Genomic DNA, 16,791 nt, shown 5'->3' with positions numbered 1-16,791 from the left:
TGAATACATGGCTTAGTGAGTAATGTTTAAATATGTAAATATCTGTATCAGTCTCTCATTTTGTGAATAAGTGGCTGCATGAGTTGGTGAGTAGCTACATGAGTGTCTATATAGGTTATTAGTTGGTTTTTCGAGTATCAGTATGAGTGTCTGAGTGTCTGTATGGTTCGGTGGGGGGTATTACGTAGTGCATAGGTGCATGAATGAGTGACTCACTGTTTATATGTGTTGAAGACAGCATGTGTGCAGGACTGTATGGGTGGATGAGTGTGTGCATGGGTGTGTTAGTGAGTGAATGACTGTCTCAATAGTGTCTTTATGAGTAACTACATATGTTTTAAACTAGTATATGTGACTATTGGTGTATATAAGTGAGTATATGTGAGAGTGAGAGATTGGAAGAGTTCCTGTATGAATAAGTATGTGTTTCTATATGTGATTGTTTAAAAGACTAAGTATGTGTAAGTTTCTGTAGAAGTAAGTGTGGTGGTGTGTGTATAACTGTATTTGCAAGTAAATGGATGTTTGATTCTTTATTAGCATGAGTGACTATGTGTGTGAGTAACTCAATGGATGAGTGGCGTTGTGTAACAGGATGTATAGGTGTATGAGTACATATGATGAGTGAGTACATGCATGAGTGACTGTATAGGACTGTTGGTGAATGAGTGGATGTGTATGTGGATCTTAGAATTACTGAACAGGTTGTTGTAACTGATATTGGTATGTCCATTGTTTTGAAAATTTTAGTTTCTATTTTTGAATGTGTGTATCAAAGGTTATATTAGGGGGAGAGGAGGTCTGTCACTCTATCACAAGGATGATGTCATCAGTGATGTCATTTGAGATGTCATCAGTGATGTCATGAGTGATGTCACTGACCATGCCATGAGTGATGTAATATGTGACGTCATCAGCAGTGCATTGCGGGCGCGCGAGTTATAGTTAGCTGAACTATAACGGGGGGATTTCAATGGTTTTGTACGAGTGAAAAGTCCAGCTAACTATAACGCCCCTGAAACCTATGTTTTTTTCAGTGAATATCTAAGGTTTTTTAAATGCTAATTCCTAACTATAACGTGCCTGAAACCTATGGTTTTTTCAGTGAATTTCAAAGGTTTTTTAAATGCTAATTTCTAACTATGCCTACAGAGATAGGACATGTGAAGAAAGAAGAACAAATGCACAGAAAGAAAAAAAGAAATGCAGAAAGAAGCAACAGAAGTCCTCAAAGACGAAGAAAAGTGCAGGAAGAAGGATAACGTGCAGAAAGAAGAAACAGAAGAGCAGAAAGAAGACTTGTTGCAAAATCATCCTGTACCCTCAACTTTTTCAGACGGATACTGGTGGTAACTGAGTCTGACTAACCAGTCCTAGAGCCAGTGCTATGTTAAAAGACACTCAGAAAACAGTGAAAACACCTACATACACTAGGGAACACTATGCGTTGGTGTCCCCCTGTGATCAGTAAGCCCCTAGCATATAATAGGGCAGGGGATTATAACTATCTCTTAAAACGCGCCACAGGGCGTGTTTGAACACGTCACCTCAGGCCCCGTCCCCTCACTTCCCCACTGTGTAAACACGCCCTGTGGCCGTTTTAAGTTGGGAGATTAAGTCCCCTTGAATCCTAGGGTCCAACTAGACCACTAGGTACCTCCAGTAAGCGCCACAGAGCTGCGTTGCAGAGAGATGTAAAAAGGGGCATGGCCTAGACCACCTCTCTGCAACGCAGCGCAGTGGCGCTTACTGGAAGCACCTGGTGGGCTAGTTGGCCCCCAGGGTCCCGCAGGATTGAAGGGGAATTATTTCCCCAACTTAAAACGTGCCACAGGGCTTGTTTACACACGTTAACTCAGGCCCCGTCCCCTCCCTTCACAACTGTGTAAACACGCCCTGTGGCCGTTTTTAGTTGGGAGATTCAGTTCATTTGAATCCTGAGGGTCCCTAGGGTCCAACTAGCCCACTAGGTACCTCCAGTAAGCGCCACAGAGCTGCGTTGCAGAGAGGTGTAAAAAGTGGCACGGCCTGGACCACCTCTCTGCAATGCAGCTCAGTGGTGCTTACTGGAAGCACCTGGTGGGCTAGTTAGCCCCCAGGGGCCCTCAGGATTGAAGGGGAATTATTTCCCCAACTTAAAACGCGCCATAGGGCGTGTTGGCACACGTCACCTCAGGCCCCGTCCCCTCCCTTCCCCACTGTGTAAACACGCCCTGTGGCCGTTTTTTAAGTTGGGAAATTAAGTCCCCTTGAATTCTGAGGATCCCTAGGGGCAAAATAGCCCACTAGGTACATCCAGTAAGCGCCATTGCAGAGAGGTGTAAAAAGGGGCATGGCCTGCACCACCTCTCTGCAACGCAGAGGCGTGGCGCTTAATGGAAGCACCTGGTGGGCTAGTTTGCCCCCAGGGTCCCTCAGGATTGAAAGGGAATTATTTCCCCAACTTAAAACGCGCCACAGGGCGTGATTACACACGTCACCTCAGGCCCCATCCCCTTTCTTCACCACTGTGTAAACGTGCCCTTTGGCCGTTCTAAGTTGAGAGATTAAGTCCCCTTGAATACTAAGGGTCCCTAGGGTCAAACTAGCCCACTAGGTACCTCCAGTAAGTGCCACAGAGCTGCGTTGCATAGAGGTGTAAAAAGGGGCGTGGCCTCAGAAAACCTGTCTGCAACGCAGCTCCCTGGCGCATACTGGAGATACCATGTTGGGCTAGTTGGCCCTCAGGGACCCTCAGTATTGAAGGGGAATTAATTCCCCAACTTACAACTGGCCAGGGGGCGCGTTTGCAGAGTGCTGCAAGGAGGGGGCGTGGCCTCCATCGCGATGCCGGTCTTTTATTGTTATTATTTTTTTAAGAAGGAGGGCTGTGTGGCCCCCCTTCCTTTTCTAATTTACTGGCCCTGGGGACCCTATCCCCAGGGCCTGCACCCCAAAGTTTTTTTTGTTGAAAAAAATAAATGTGGCCCTCCCAAGGCCTTAATCGGCCCCGGGGACCCCAACCCCCGGGTCATGGCCTTTTTTTTTTTTATTATTTAGGAGGGGGCTGCGTTGCCCCCCTCCTCAGGCCACTTATGGCCCCGGGGACCCCATGCCCTGGGGCCGGCCTTTGTTTTTTATTATTTTAAAAAAATATATATTTATAGAAACACCTAGGACATGCTGGACAAACCGTATGTACCTATCATCATGACGATTTGTGTGATATTCATTAAAAGGCGACTATGCATAGAATGAATCCACATGGAATGTATTTACACCGCTAGTGAAGCTCTGACGTGTCTGACGCCCTACCGTGCCTAATCCCGGCGCCCCCCCGGTGGGTACTCTCCAAGTAGACACCCTTGTCGTTTATTTATACAAACATGGGTAGCTATTGACAGGCACATATAATATACACGCACACCAAGCCATTCAAAGGGGATTCGACAAAAATTTGACCAAACTATGCAAGAAACACCCTCACGGTTAATAAAACACACATCCACCGCCGGATGTGTAATACTTTTTATTTTACTCTCTGGAAAGGAGACGAACCTCACTTGAGAGTCACAGCGTGCTCCTGGCTGAGCCCAATGCTGTGTTACACCCACCAGTGCCCGGCGAGTGCCTCACACCTCTGTGTTGTATTCCACCAGCTAGTGCGTATGCTATGACACTCTCTAGCCCATGTGCACGGTAACACCACCCCGTGAATATGTCATGCCGCACTTGCCACGGGTTATATTGCCCCATCTAACGTGCCTTCCTCGATGCCTATGTTATAACGCACAGCGCTATGCCATACATATTACAATATGGGATCCATATCTTTGTCACAGTGCATATGCAACGTTACACTCCCCAGCACATATTTTATATTACAACTTTAGCGACTAGTTACGTTACACAACACTGCCCTGTGCATATTACACTCCAAGGCGCATTTCGCATAGCACGCGCTAGTGCCTGTGCTATCTCGCGCTCTCCAATGAATCTGTCATTGCGCACAATGTATTGCATATTATATTTCACGCCCCGGTTCATCTTATATCACACTTTTTGGTGCATAGTTTATACCATATGCTATATCTAGTTTTCATTTTCAATCGTGCTCTCAGGACTATGTTCTATATAACACTGTGTCCACCTACCCTTTTCACGGGCATTACATTTTGCGATGGGGGTGGAGGGTACGGGGGTGTTTCTGCCAAGTGAGCCCAGAGTCACAGTCACAAACGTCCTCCTCTTCCTGAATAAAAGTGAGATTATGCTGCATACTTGTTCATATTTTAAGTAGTTCGCACACACACACATTTTAAAAACAATAAAGTTCCTAATACCCACCTTCTCTGAACAGTTAGCTTGCTGCCCCATCCACCTCCTCCCTATCCTCTGTTGTCTGAATCCATGGACTAGCCTCCTCCCTCATGCCATGCATGGTCTGATGTGCTGCCACTGCCCTCCATTTAGCATGATGTACCAGTCCACTCCTCCTGCCCTCCATTGCCCAATTTATGGCCCATCATTGACCTCCTGCTTAGCCTCTGTGCTTAGCTTGCTGCCCCTATTCTCCTTCCCCCTGCCCTCCGATGTCTTTGTGCATGCCCCTGCTCCATCCTTTTTGCCCACCATGTTCCATGGACCTGCCACTCCTATCTACTCTGAGTGTTCTGTTGAGCTGCCACTCCCCTCCCACCTGCCTAGCACTGTCAGATGACTGTAACCTGTCCCTGCCACCTCCACCCTGCCTGTCCACATGCCATGCCCCTATCCCCTTCCTCCTGTCCTCCATGGTCCATTTTACTGCCACACCCTTCTGCCCTCCCTGGTCTGTTGTGCTGCAACTGCTCCTCCAGCCTGCCCTGCGCAGTCTGTTGTGAGGCCCCTTCCCCTGAACTCTCTTGTCTGTGCCCAGGTCCTGACCCTCCCTTCTATCCTCCATGGTCCTTTGTGCATGCCCCTGCACCCTCCTTTTTGCATATCATAGCCATTGTGCTGCCACTAACCCTCCCGCTTGCCATGCATGGTCTTCTGTGCTGCCATGGCCCCTCCCACCTTCCCTGTGTGGTCAGCTAGCTGCCCCTGACCCCCTCCCACCTTCCCTCCATGGTCTGTGTGTATGCCATCATAGTCTCATTGTTGCTCTCCATGGTGTGTCTTGTTTCTAGTGCCCATCCTGCCTGACCTCCATGGTCATCTTGCTGCTCCTGCCCTGCCCCCTTGCCCCCAGCCCTCTGTTTCCATGTGCAGACCCCTATTCCCTCCCTCCTGGCTTGTCTGTTCCATTGTAATGCCCATGATCCATCCCTCCTGCCCATTATGGTCTGTTATGCTGCAGCTTTCTCTCCTGTCTGTCCATTATGGTCAGCTAGCTACCATTGTCTCTTTCCCCTCTGTTCTCTGTTGTCCATGTGCATGGTCCTGTCCCCTCCCTATTGCTTTCTATGGATTGTTGTGCTGCGCTCCCGTCCCACATGCGCTGTGTGGTGTATTGTGCTGCTGCAAACCCTGAAGCCTGCCCTGTAGGGTCAGTTTGGTGCACCTCTCCATGTCCCTCCTGTCCTATGTTATCCGAGTCCATGTCCCTACCCCAATTCCTCCTGCCTACCATGATCCAATGTACCATACTTGCGAACATTTTGAACGTGGTAAGAGCGAGATTTTGAAAAAAAACTGGGGTATTGATTTTCCCCTTTGAGTTACATTGAAAAAGAGGAGATTGTAGACAGGAGACAGATCAAATAAAGCCCATTTGAGCTTAAAAACATTGGACGTTTCCTGGCTGAAACGGGTCTGTTGGCATGTATGGTTGTACTACCACTGCCTCTTCCATCTGCCCACAATGGTCTATTATATTGCCACAGCCTCTCTTGCCAGTCCTGTATTGTTGGTTTTTTGCCCTTGCCCCCCTTTCCACTGCCCTCCATAGTCTGTTGTGCTGCCACTGTCCTTCCTGCCTGCCCAGTGTGGTCAAATTGTTGCCTCTGCACTCTCTTACCTGCCTTCAATTTTCAGAGTCCGTGCCCCTGGCCTCTGCCTCTCAACAGTATCGCAATGATCAACTAGATTGCTAACATTCTATATTTATTACAAAAGTGTGGAAAGCCTGACGTCATCTTGATGTAATCAAAACTGTAATACCTAGAGCATTTCCTTTAGAAATTACATATATGAGAGGGTCTTATTTGCATCAAAATTATGGTTAGTGCTCTAAAAAACTAAAATGAGGACATATTTTCTGAGCTTTCAAATAGCGACAAAGAACTTTTAAATTATTTGTAATCTTTGTTTTTTTATCCAGTTGACCACTTGATTAAATGTTGCACCTAGGGGAGAGGATGTGGTGTTTCTTCCAGAGCTGCAGACTTTGCAACTGGGGAACCAGGTTGGAGTTTCTGCTTCAGCTCAACATTCTGTGATTCTGATCAAATCACTTAATCTCCCCATGTCTACAACCAAAATGAATTTGATCTTGTGTGATGTAACCAATGCTCATGTAAAGCACTCCATTGCCTGACAAGTCTGCACTATATAAAACTGCAAATACACAAAAAATAAGTGTTTTGCACACTTCTGTCATTGGGCTACATGTGGGCTACATCTGGGTGATATTTGTGCTGCATTTGGGCTCTTTTGTCTCTGGTGGCCATCTTGGGAGATTTATTTGTTATGAAGTTTCCTAATTTCCTGATTTACTGCAGTCTCCTCAGTAGGAAATGCTTTCAGTTTTTTACTTTGATTCCATCAAGAAGGTATTCAGATATGTCACACATTTGCCATAAATTCTGAATGTTAGCACTCTAGTTGCTCATTAGATCACTGTAGTAAAGCTACTGCTCACCACGGAAGTCTGCTGCTGGTATTAAAAGTGCATGTTTCAGTCTGCATATCAGAATTTTTTAATGAAATAGAAGAGGATTTGAGAAGTCACTCAAAATGTGCCCTAATTTTTCTTTCTTCAGCACTAATCATAATTTCTATGGCAAAATGAGCCCCCTCATTGTGTTCCTTTTTAAATTAAATGTTTTAAGTGTTACCAGTTTATTCCAATCAAGATGAATGAATGAATGAATGAATTAATTCTTATCATGCGCAAAACTTTGCCCAATGGGCGTCAAGGCGCCTAAGTCAAATACACATAATCCAGCTTATCAATCGAGAACAGCGAACTTTTATTCATACGCCTTGGTAAAATACCAGGTTTTAAGGGCCTTTTTAAACAAATCCAAAGAAGGGAGAGTCTTAACCTCAATTGGAAGAGAGTTCCAAAGCTTAGGGGCAACCACAGAGAAAGCTCTCGCTCCCCATCTGGCTAATCTAGTGCGTGGAACTACAAGTTGAAATAATCCAGCAGACCGAAGGGTTCTGGAAGGGCAGTAGCGAGTAAGCAAAGAGCCAAGTGCATTTTCGGTGTCAGCCACAAGGGCCCTGTAAGTGAGACATAGAATCTTAAAAGAGATTCTATATTGGACAGGAAGCCAGTGAAGATCTCTTCTAGCAACTGTAGCTGAAGATGCCAGAGGGAGGGCAAGAACAAAACGTGCAGCAGCATTCTGCACAATTTGCAATCTATGGATCAAGCATTTGTTGGATTCAGCATATAAGGAGTTACAGTAATCAAGCCTGGAGCCTATAAGAGCCACTGCAATCTGCTTCCGCGCCTGCAAAGAAAGATAGCTACGAATCCTATTTAGGGTTCTAATAACACCCCAACATGTGGCCACGGTCCTGTTTATTTGGAGCGTCATGGAAAGTGAGGTGTCAAAAACCACTCTGAGATTTCTGGCGGATAAGGAGGGGGTGGGGCAGATGCCAAGAGTAGTAGGCCACCACTCACTCGACCAGACGGCTAGATCTTTCCCAAAGACCAAAACCTGTCTTTTTTTTTTTTTTTTTGTCCTCATATGCCACCGAGGTTATAGATGCGCAATCAATCGGATTACAAGCAATATGCTGACACAGTTCGAACCAACTGGGAGGGATAGTCATGGAGCCGGGACCTCATCCCACAGCAGAAAAGCTTGACATACCAGGGACCGCCATACCATAACCTCAGAAGTTCAGCTGGGGTGCCACCCAAGTGCTGAAAGAAGGGAATCAAAGTACCGCTTATGCCAAGCAGTTGTAAATATGGCTTAATCATTGGACCTGGGGGAAAAAAAAAAAAAAAAAAAAACCCAGAGTCTCACTGATCCCATTTAAGAAGATGCCAAAATGATCTTTTGGCTGGATTCCCAGCTCTAGCCAAATCCAACTTAGAAACCTGCAGGGTAGAGGCGTACCAATCATTGATAGAGGGAGGTAAAGGATCCTTCCACTTTCTGCATATCTCCCTTCTAGCCAGTAGTATAGCGTAAAATACTAGCTTCTTTGCTGAGCTGGAGACCCCCTCTAAGACTCCGAAGATCACCAACTGAGGATGTACAGTTATTCTGGAGTCTATTGAGGACGACAGGATCTTACAGATGGCTTCCCAAAACTGAGACAGAAGGGGGCAATCATAAAACATGTGGATGTCAGAGGCTGCTAGGAGACCACATCTAGCGCACCCCACCATATTCCCCTGAGTAAATTTAGAAAGTCGAAGGGGGGAATAATATGCTCTGTGGATAGTAAAGATGTGGTTCCTACGCAACCACGCCGGTTTCACCACATCCCACAGCAGTCTACAAGATGTTCTCCAGACCTCATGCAAATCCGTATTACTTAATATGTCAGCCCCCCAGAGTTCCTGTGGAAGATTAAATAATCCGTCCATCTCATCCAAAATCAGATTGTACCAGGACGAGATCTCCTTCTTAGCAGGGGGTCTATCAATTAGCAGAGTAATAAGAGTACTATAACCCCCCACTGGGAATTTATTTTTACGAGAGGGCTGTGCAGAATAGGAACGAAACCAGCTAGCCATCTGCAGATATTTTAGCTTAGCAAGGCCAGGGCCAATCTTTCTACTCAAACACTCCCAGGAGAGCAATTCCCCTTCAACAAATAGATCACCCCAGACCTCCACACCTGCCTCTCTAATGGGTGTTGCAAGTGAGTCTCCCAACCAAGATGGATTATCAGGGAGATCCCATAGGGGAGTTCTACTACTATAGTACCCTATTTTGATAGATTTGGAAACCTGGGCCCAAGTCTTTGCCATTCCCAATAGAATTTTCAATTTATTTTTTTTAAAGAACTTGGGATCACCGAATTCAATAGGAACCCAGACTGACTGACCCCCTCTCCCCTAAGCAGAGTAGTGTATAGGGATCCCACCCCACATTCCAATGGTTTTTTTAGCAGCACCCTAGCATGAGACAACTGGAACGCCCAGGCATAGGCCTGGAGATCGGGTGCGGCCAGCCCCCCCTTTTCCCTGCGCCTCCTTAACTTTTTCCACGAAATTCTTGGAAGATGTTTATTCCAGATAAAGGTATTAATCTCGGCCTGAAAAGTTTTAATGTGGTTTGGATCGAAGTAAAGGGGGATAGTATTGAAAAGAAAGGAAATCTTTGGCAAAATAGCCATCTTAACCAAATTAGCCCTTCCTAATAAAGACAGAGGAAGATGGAACCAGGACTGAAGCAACTTACGGCAGTCTTTAGCTACTTTGGAAAAATTGATATCTGCAATTTGATCTATATTTTCCACAATATCGAGGCCCAGGTATCTCAATTTATTCCCCGGCTGAATACCCGAGATACAGAAGTTCTTGTCCATACCCCATGTCATCATCTCGGTTTTAGAGGCGTTGATCTCATACCCGGACACGACACCAAATTCGGAGGCTAGCTTAACTATTTTCGGGAGAGCCGTACGGGCATCAGAGGTGAAAATAAGGATATCATCAGCGTACAGGGCCACTTTCCTTTCCCAACCCCTGTACGTGAACGCCTTGATGTCAACATTGTTTCTTAAATTTTGAGCGAATGGTTCCACGTAAAGATCGAAAAGAAGTGGGGAAAGTGGGCAGCCCTGTCGCGTACACCTCGAGATGTTGAAGGGGTCAGACAAGATGCCATTAATCAGTACACAGGCACTTGGATTCTGATACAATAAACTAATTGCCCGGCGAAACCCGGCTCCCACATTGAACTTTGCCAGGGCCTCCGACAGATACGACCAATTAACTCTGTCGAAGGCCTTGGTGGCATCCAAGGTAAGAACCGCCAGGGGGAGGGACTCCAAAACTGCCAAGTCGATAGCGCCTATTAAATCAAAAGTTAGTTCATGTAGCTGTCTCCCCCTAACAAACCCTTTCTGATCCGGGTGTAAGATATTGGGGGCAACCGAAGCTAGTCTATTGGCCAGAATTGAGGCAAAAATTTTATAATCAACATTCAGTATGGAGATTGGCCTATAGGAACCACATGCAGTAGGCGATTTCCCTGGTTTTAAGATTACAGTGATAGACACACTGTCCCAAGATGTCGGGGGCCGACCCCCATCCAGTAGAATGTCATTAAACAGTAGTACCAAGAAGGAGACAAGTTCCTGCTCCAGGGCTTTATAGATTTCAGCCGGTAGGCCGTCAGTACCTGACGCCTTCCCTTTTTTGGCATTATGTATGGCCTTGATGACTTCCTCCTCCGAGATTACACTATCCAACCTCTCACTTTGCTCCTCAGAGAGCGCTGAAGTGTGATCTTACTAAGCCAGTCTTTAATTCTGACCGAGCTGATGTTCTTATCCTCACAGTAGATATTTTGAAAAAAATCTCTGAAGGCGGATCTAATATCTTCATCCCGGGAGAGAGGGAAGCCATTGATATTAATCACCTCGATGTTGTTACGAACTTGGTCTGTTTTGGATTTCCATGCCAATAGCTTCCCTGCTCCCTCTCCATACTGAAAATGAGCAAGCTTACTGGCCTCCCATCTCTCTTGTATTCGCTGATTTAAGACGGAAGCGAGGTGGCCTTTTAAAGAAATTAACCTTCCAGACAAAAGAGAGCGATCTTCTGCTGTAGTGGAATCAGCGTCTAGTTCTAACTGAGTCCTAGCTATGTCTGCTTCCACCGATGTCACTGCTTCTTTGTATTGCCTCCTCCTATAAACCATTTTGTTTGTGATAAGACCTCTAACAAAAGCTTTAAGAGAATCCCACACCACTCCGATGCTTGTTGATCCTACATTTGTTGTTAAAAAGTGACTCACCTCAGACTTAAAAAAAAGAACATCATCCGGGTGAGAAAGTAAGGAGCGATCAAAGGACCAACTTCTAGCTGGCAAATTTTGCATCGAAATAAGCTCCATAGTTACTGCCGAGTGGTCTGATAAATGTGACGGGAGGTATTTAACATCTTTAACAGAATCTACTAAGGTATGGCTCACTAATACAAAGTCTATTCTGGATTGGTGGCGGTATTTTTGGTTTCTAAAAGAGAAACCCAACTGTTCACCTGCCCTCAACCTCCAAATATCCACATAACCGTACTGCTTCATTTCACTAAGCAAAAAGGATCTGGATTTTGATGGGATTCGAGATCGACTATTACGTGATTTATCAAGAGTGGGGTCTAAGACGATATTAAAATCGCCTGCAAAAATTACAGGCTCTGGGAGGGACATAAGGTGAGAAAAAATTGCCTCCAAAGATGACGGATCGTCCTGATTAGGACCATAATACCCCACAATAGTAAACTGATTACCCAAAATAGTCATGTAGGCAATCACCCATCTACCCGCTGGGTCAACCTTAAAATCTAACACTTTAGCCCTGAGTTGTTTTTTCAAGATAATTGATACTCCTCTACAAGTCAAGGACTGAGAAGTAGAAATTGAAAAGTCGATCCACTTATTCTCCTTAACTAACGCATCCATTTCGTCTTGGACCAGATGCGTCTCTTGCAGGATGATCAGCTGTGCCTCAGAATCCCGAAGATATTGAAGTATCTTCCTTGCCCTAGATTTAGTACGGAGGCCATTTACGTTCCAGGATATTATTTTTAAATTAGCCATTTGCCTTCAATGCCTCTCAACTCCCCCCAGAGACTTGGGACATCACCTGTATGACCTAAGCTACTGTCTGATAGATGCATATCTGAAATTATCCTACACCCAGTGGAATACAAAAATGCACAAGGTTGGCACATGAGGAATTTTATAAGACATTTTACCCCGTGACCCCTATCCCCCCCACCCCCCCCCCTCCCACCCATGGAGAACCCTTGGTGTATCCAACCGGAACAGATCCAGTAGATAGCACCCCCATCTCAGGCTCCCGTGACCCACCCTAGACGCTAAAAACCAATCCCCCTTCAAAAAGTAATCTAATTACTCACATGTTCTAACAAAATGTGTGAAATGTGTGAATGCGGTATATGTACCTGGGAGTTCAAATCCATCAGGAAAGGATCAGAACGGAGAACATGGCGGCGGTCGGCTGATCGCTGCAGCGCTCCGGAATCAGGCTCCTGATGTGCTCTGCTTAGACGCTTGTAAATGCGCGTCTAAATTGTTTCCCCGTAATCCGGAGTGAAGGATTCCTAACCAGGTTCATTTCCTAAACGAAAAGCGAGTGTTGGGAGGAATCTCAAAGTGTTTGTGTTTTTAACGATCTAACGATCTTACCTGGATTCCGGCTCCGCTCGGTGTAGGCGGGGTAGGCGGGGTAGCTGGGCTGCTTTCCCTCTCTATGACCGCAGGAAGCGAGTTTTGCGGTGGAGGCAGCGGCAATACAGCGGGGGTAGAGGATGTTGCCCCCCCCAATCAATGTGCATTGCCAGCTGTTCTAAAGTTAGGATTGTGGTCCGTAGCCGCCCTGGAGCTGCGCCGTGGGAGGAAGGCGCGATGTTTGTCACTTGCTGCGTGTAATATTTCTTCCCAGGCTCAGAAGCTCAAATATATTTCTCGAGGTGCGGTGGAGGGTAAAGGAGGGGTTGACTGCCCGGCGGGCGCGAAGAACGTGGAGAGTGGAGAAGAGGGGGGGGGGGGAGCTCCCGGAGGAGTTAGCTAAAAAGTGTCCACAGCCGCTACAGCAGCCACAGCAGCAGTCGTCTAAAAGCAGAGGCTCACGTAGAAGAGGTAAGGAGCCCGTAAATGTACAGTGGAAGAAGCCTGCTCCTACCTCACAGGTAAATCTGGCTGACTTGGTACACGGCGGACCCTCATCCTCTGAAGGTAAGAAAGCCTCATCTTATTTGTCTGTGGAAGTGAAATCGAAGGGTACAAGATTAAACGGGGTTAGAGGCAAAGCTAAACATAAAAGGGATTCAAGTGTGCCACCTGATTTGAACTCGAGGATAACCCCGTCTCTGCGCTCATACTTTAAAGTCGTACCACAGGTGCTTCGTTTGACGGATGCTCAGGGCATGTCTTCCTTCTCGACGGCAATGGATACCGGCGCTAAAGGTATGCCCACCTCGAGTACCCTAGGTGTTATGGGAGTTCCAGCTATCAACTGTCTTTCTGCCTCTGGTGCCCCTTCTGGCGGAGACTATGGCCCTAAGCTCACTTCTGAATGTGTTTTGTCTGAGGTGGACTTGATTCAGCCAGATTTAGAGACCAGTGACTCAGTTGAGACTCTCAAACCTCAGTTTCCGGAGGGGGGATGCCAGGGTAACGCAAGTGAAGTAGGGGGGGCAGGAGATTCTGCTAGTCCCGACCCGATATCCCCAGTGGATTCAGATACAGGGGGTGTAATCTCTGCGGCTTCTATTCTGGCAATGTTCTCAACCCTGTCCCGTGATATTAAGAAGGGGTTTGAAGAGTCTTCTGCTAATCAGGCGGACATTCGGAGCTACTGTGAGTCCTTAGACAAAAAGATCGATGGGTTAACATCTAGGACAGGGGAGCTAGAAGATAAGGTTGCTGCAATGTCTATCTATTTGGACAAAGCTAAGGAAGACATCGTCAATCTGCGAAAAGAGGATCAGGCTCTACTTGATAGGATGGAATTATTGGAAAACAATGCCAGGAGAGCCAATATACGCATACTTAATGTGCCTGAAGGCTCCGAGGGTTCCGATGTTAAAAACTTTGTGGCGCAACTTTTAAAGGAGTCATTATGTCTCGATAATTCTCTAGAGGAACTGACCATCGACATTCAGAGGGTCCATAGAGATCCGTTCAGGAGAAACCCACAAAGACCTAAACCTCGTAAAATCTTGGTTAATTTCCATACCTATGCACTCAAAGAACAGATCCTCAACTTAGCCCTAAAACAAAAATCCCTCCTTGGAAAAGGATTTACTTTTCTCATTAGATCTGACCTTTCTAGGGTCACGTTAGAGAAGCAGTGGGAGTTTGGAAGGCGGCTTGAGGCTTTTCGAAAATTGGAGCAACGGCTCAGCTAGTGTTCCCTGCAGCCCTGAAGGTGATGTTCAACAATAAGATGTTTAACATTAGGTCAGTGCAAGCCGCTGACGAGCTCCTTTTGGAGTTGGGCAATAAAGCAGCTGGTTGATATGTACCTTGTGTAAAAATACAGATCAAATAATAAATGGGCCCCTGAGTGTTAAAACATATTAGTAGTTTGTAGATATTGAATTTAGTTTTTTTTTTTTCCACATTTTTTCATATTTGTTGAGGTAGTATATGCTACAACACAACTACCACGGGGGAGAGAAAAAAAAGGAATGGTGGAAGGAAAAAAAAAAAAAAAAATTATATATATATCTTTGGTGAAGGACAGGAATTTTATTCGGTTTTCTCTTCTCCTCTCCTTTCTCCTGTTCTTGCTCTATCCTTGCTGTATTTCCAAAACCTCTGTCTTGTCGCCATTTAACTTTAGGGAGTTGATGACCATCTGAAGATGGCTTCAGGTGTGCCATACTTTTGTCATAAGTAAGATAATAAGCGCTCTAGTTGTTCTTAAGAACACTCTGGGACATTCTGTCATTGGGCTATACTTGGGCTACATCTGGGTGATTTTTGGGCTACATTTGGGCTCTTTTGTCTCTGGTGGCCATGTTGGAAGACTTATTTGTTATGATGTTTCCTAATTTCCTCATTTACTGCAGTCTCCTCAGTAGGAAATACTGTTTTTTACTTTCGTTCCATCAAGAAGGCATTCAGATGTGTCACACATTTGCCATAAATTCAGAATGTTAGCACTCTAGTTGCTTATTAGATCACTGTAGTAAAGCTACTGCTCACCAGGGAAGTCTGCTGCTGGTATTGAAAGTGCATGTTTCAGTCTGCATGTCAGAATTTTTTAATGAAATAGAAGAGGATTTGAGAAGTCACTCAAAATGTGCCCTAATTTTTCTTTCTGAAGCACTAATCATACTTTCTATGGCAAAATGAACCCCCTCATTTTGTTCCTTTTTAAATAAATGTTTTAAGAGTTACCACTTTATTCCAACCAAGATGGCTTCAGGTGTGCCATACGTTTATCATAAGTAGGATTGTTAGCGCTCTAGTTGTTCTTTACAACACTCTGGGAAGCTGCAGTAGAACACAAAGGAATCAACTGACAGTCTCTGCCCTTGTTGGATGTACATGTTTTACTGAGAATGTCAGACTTCATTCTCACATGACTGAGAATGATAATGTGAATTTACAGAAAATATGCTCTCAGTTTAGCTTATAGATCACCTTCCAAACCTCTGTGGGAAAAGCATGAGAACATAGTTTTCTCTCAAACATGATTCATGATATCACAGCAGAAGGCTTTTCCACATGGTAAAATCACCTTAGAACACACCACAATTCCTAAAATGAGTATGGTACCATCAACAAATGATTTATATTGTAACTAAAGTCTTAAAACCTTCTATTAACTGCAATGCTTTTTAATGAGGTGCTATCATGTATATTGGTCCCAAGATGGCTGCCAACACTTCTTGGATGAAGTGCTGACAGCCAATCAGATCTCACGATGAGATGTGTGGTTAGGCTCCGCCCAGATATATATGTGATTTTACTTTTGATTTTCTCAGGAACTACTGAACGGATTTACACCATTTAAGCAAAAGGCACGAGTGTGAACTGAGGACTACCTCTTTGCCAAATTTGGTGTAATTCTGTTCAGCACTTCGGGTTGTAGCTGCGTCAACAGGTCCTATGGGAAAATGCATGGGGAAAACGCGTTTTGGGACCCCCTTTTTTCTCGACCCCCGCTTGACGAATCACCGTGAAATTTTCAGAATAGGAGCGGCCCGGAGCTGGCCAAAAGTTTGAAGCTTTCGCGAAGATTCATCAATCGACGGCAACGTTATTCCAAATAGAATGTTGCGGATTTCCTATGGAAAATAGGTCCTAACTATAACTACCTACTGGCGATCGCCAGTAGGTTATATATATATATATATATATATATATATATATATATATATATATATATATATATATATATATATATATATATATATATATATATATATATATATATATATATATAAAATATATATATTATCTACTGGCGGTCGCCAGTAGATAGTTATAGTTAGGACCGTGTTTCCATAGGAAATCTGAAAATTCTATATTGAATAACTTTGGCGCCGGTTGACGAATCCTCGCAAACTTTTCAAAACTAATGGGGCGCTCCGCTCAGCTCCTACCCTAAAAGTCTCAGGGTGATTCGTCAAGCGGGGGGCGAGAAAAAAGGGGGGTCCCAAAACGCGTTTTCCCCATGCATTTTTCCATAGGACCTTTATTCGAAGGTACAGCCCGAACGGCTGAACAGAATTACTTGAAATTTGGCAGAGAAGTAGTCCTCAGGTCAGGGAAGTGCCTTTTGCAGGTCTGGTGTCAATCTGTTCATTAGTTCCTCAGAAAATAGCATTTAAAAGCATATACATATCTATATGCGCGCACCGTACGCGCACCGTAAGCGTTCGGTGCGCGCACCCTAAAGTGCGCGAGCGTAATTCTGATTGGT

This window comes from Triturus cristatus, chromosome 4_2, assembly GCF_964204655.1.
Source record: "Triturus cristatus chromosome 4_2, aTriCri1.1, whole genome shotgun sequence".
In the NCBI taxonomy this organism is placed as follows: Eukaryota; Metazoa; Chordata; class Amphibia; order Caudata; family Salamandridae; genus Triturus; species Triturus cristatus.
Note: the sequence above shows the minus strand (reverse complement) of the source record.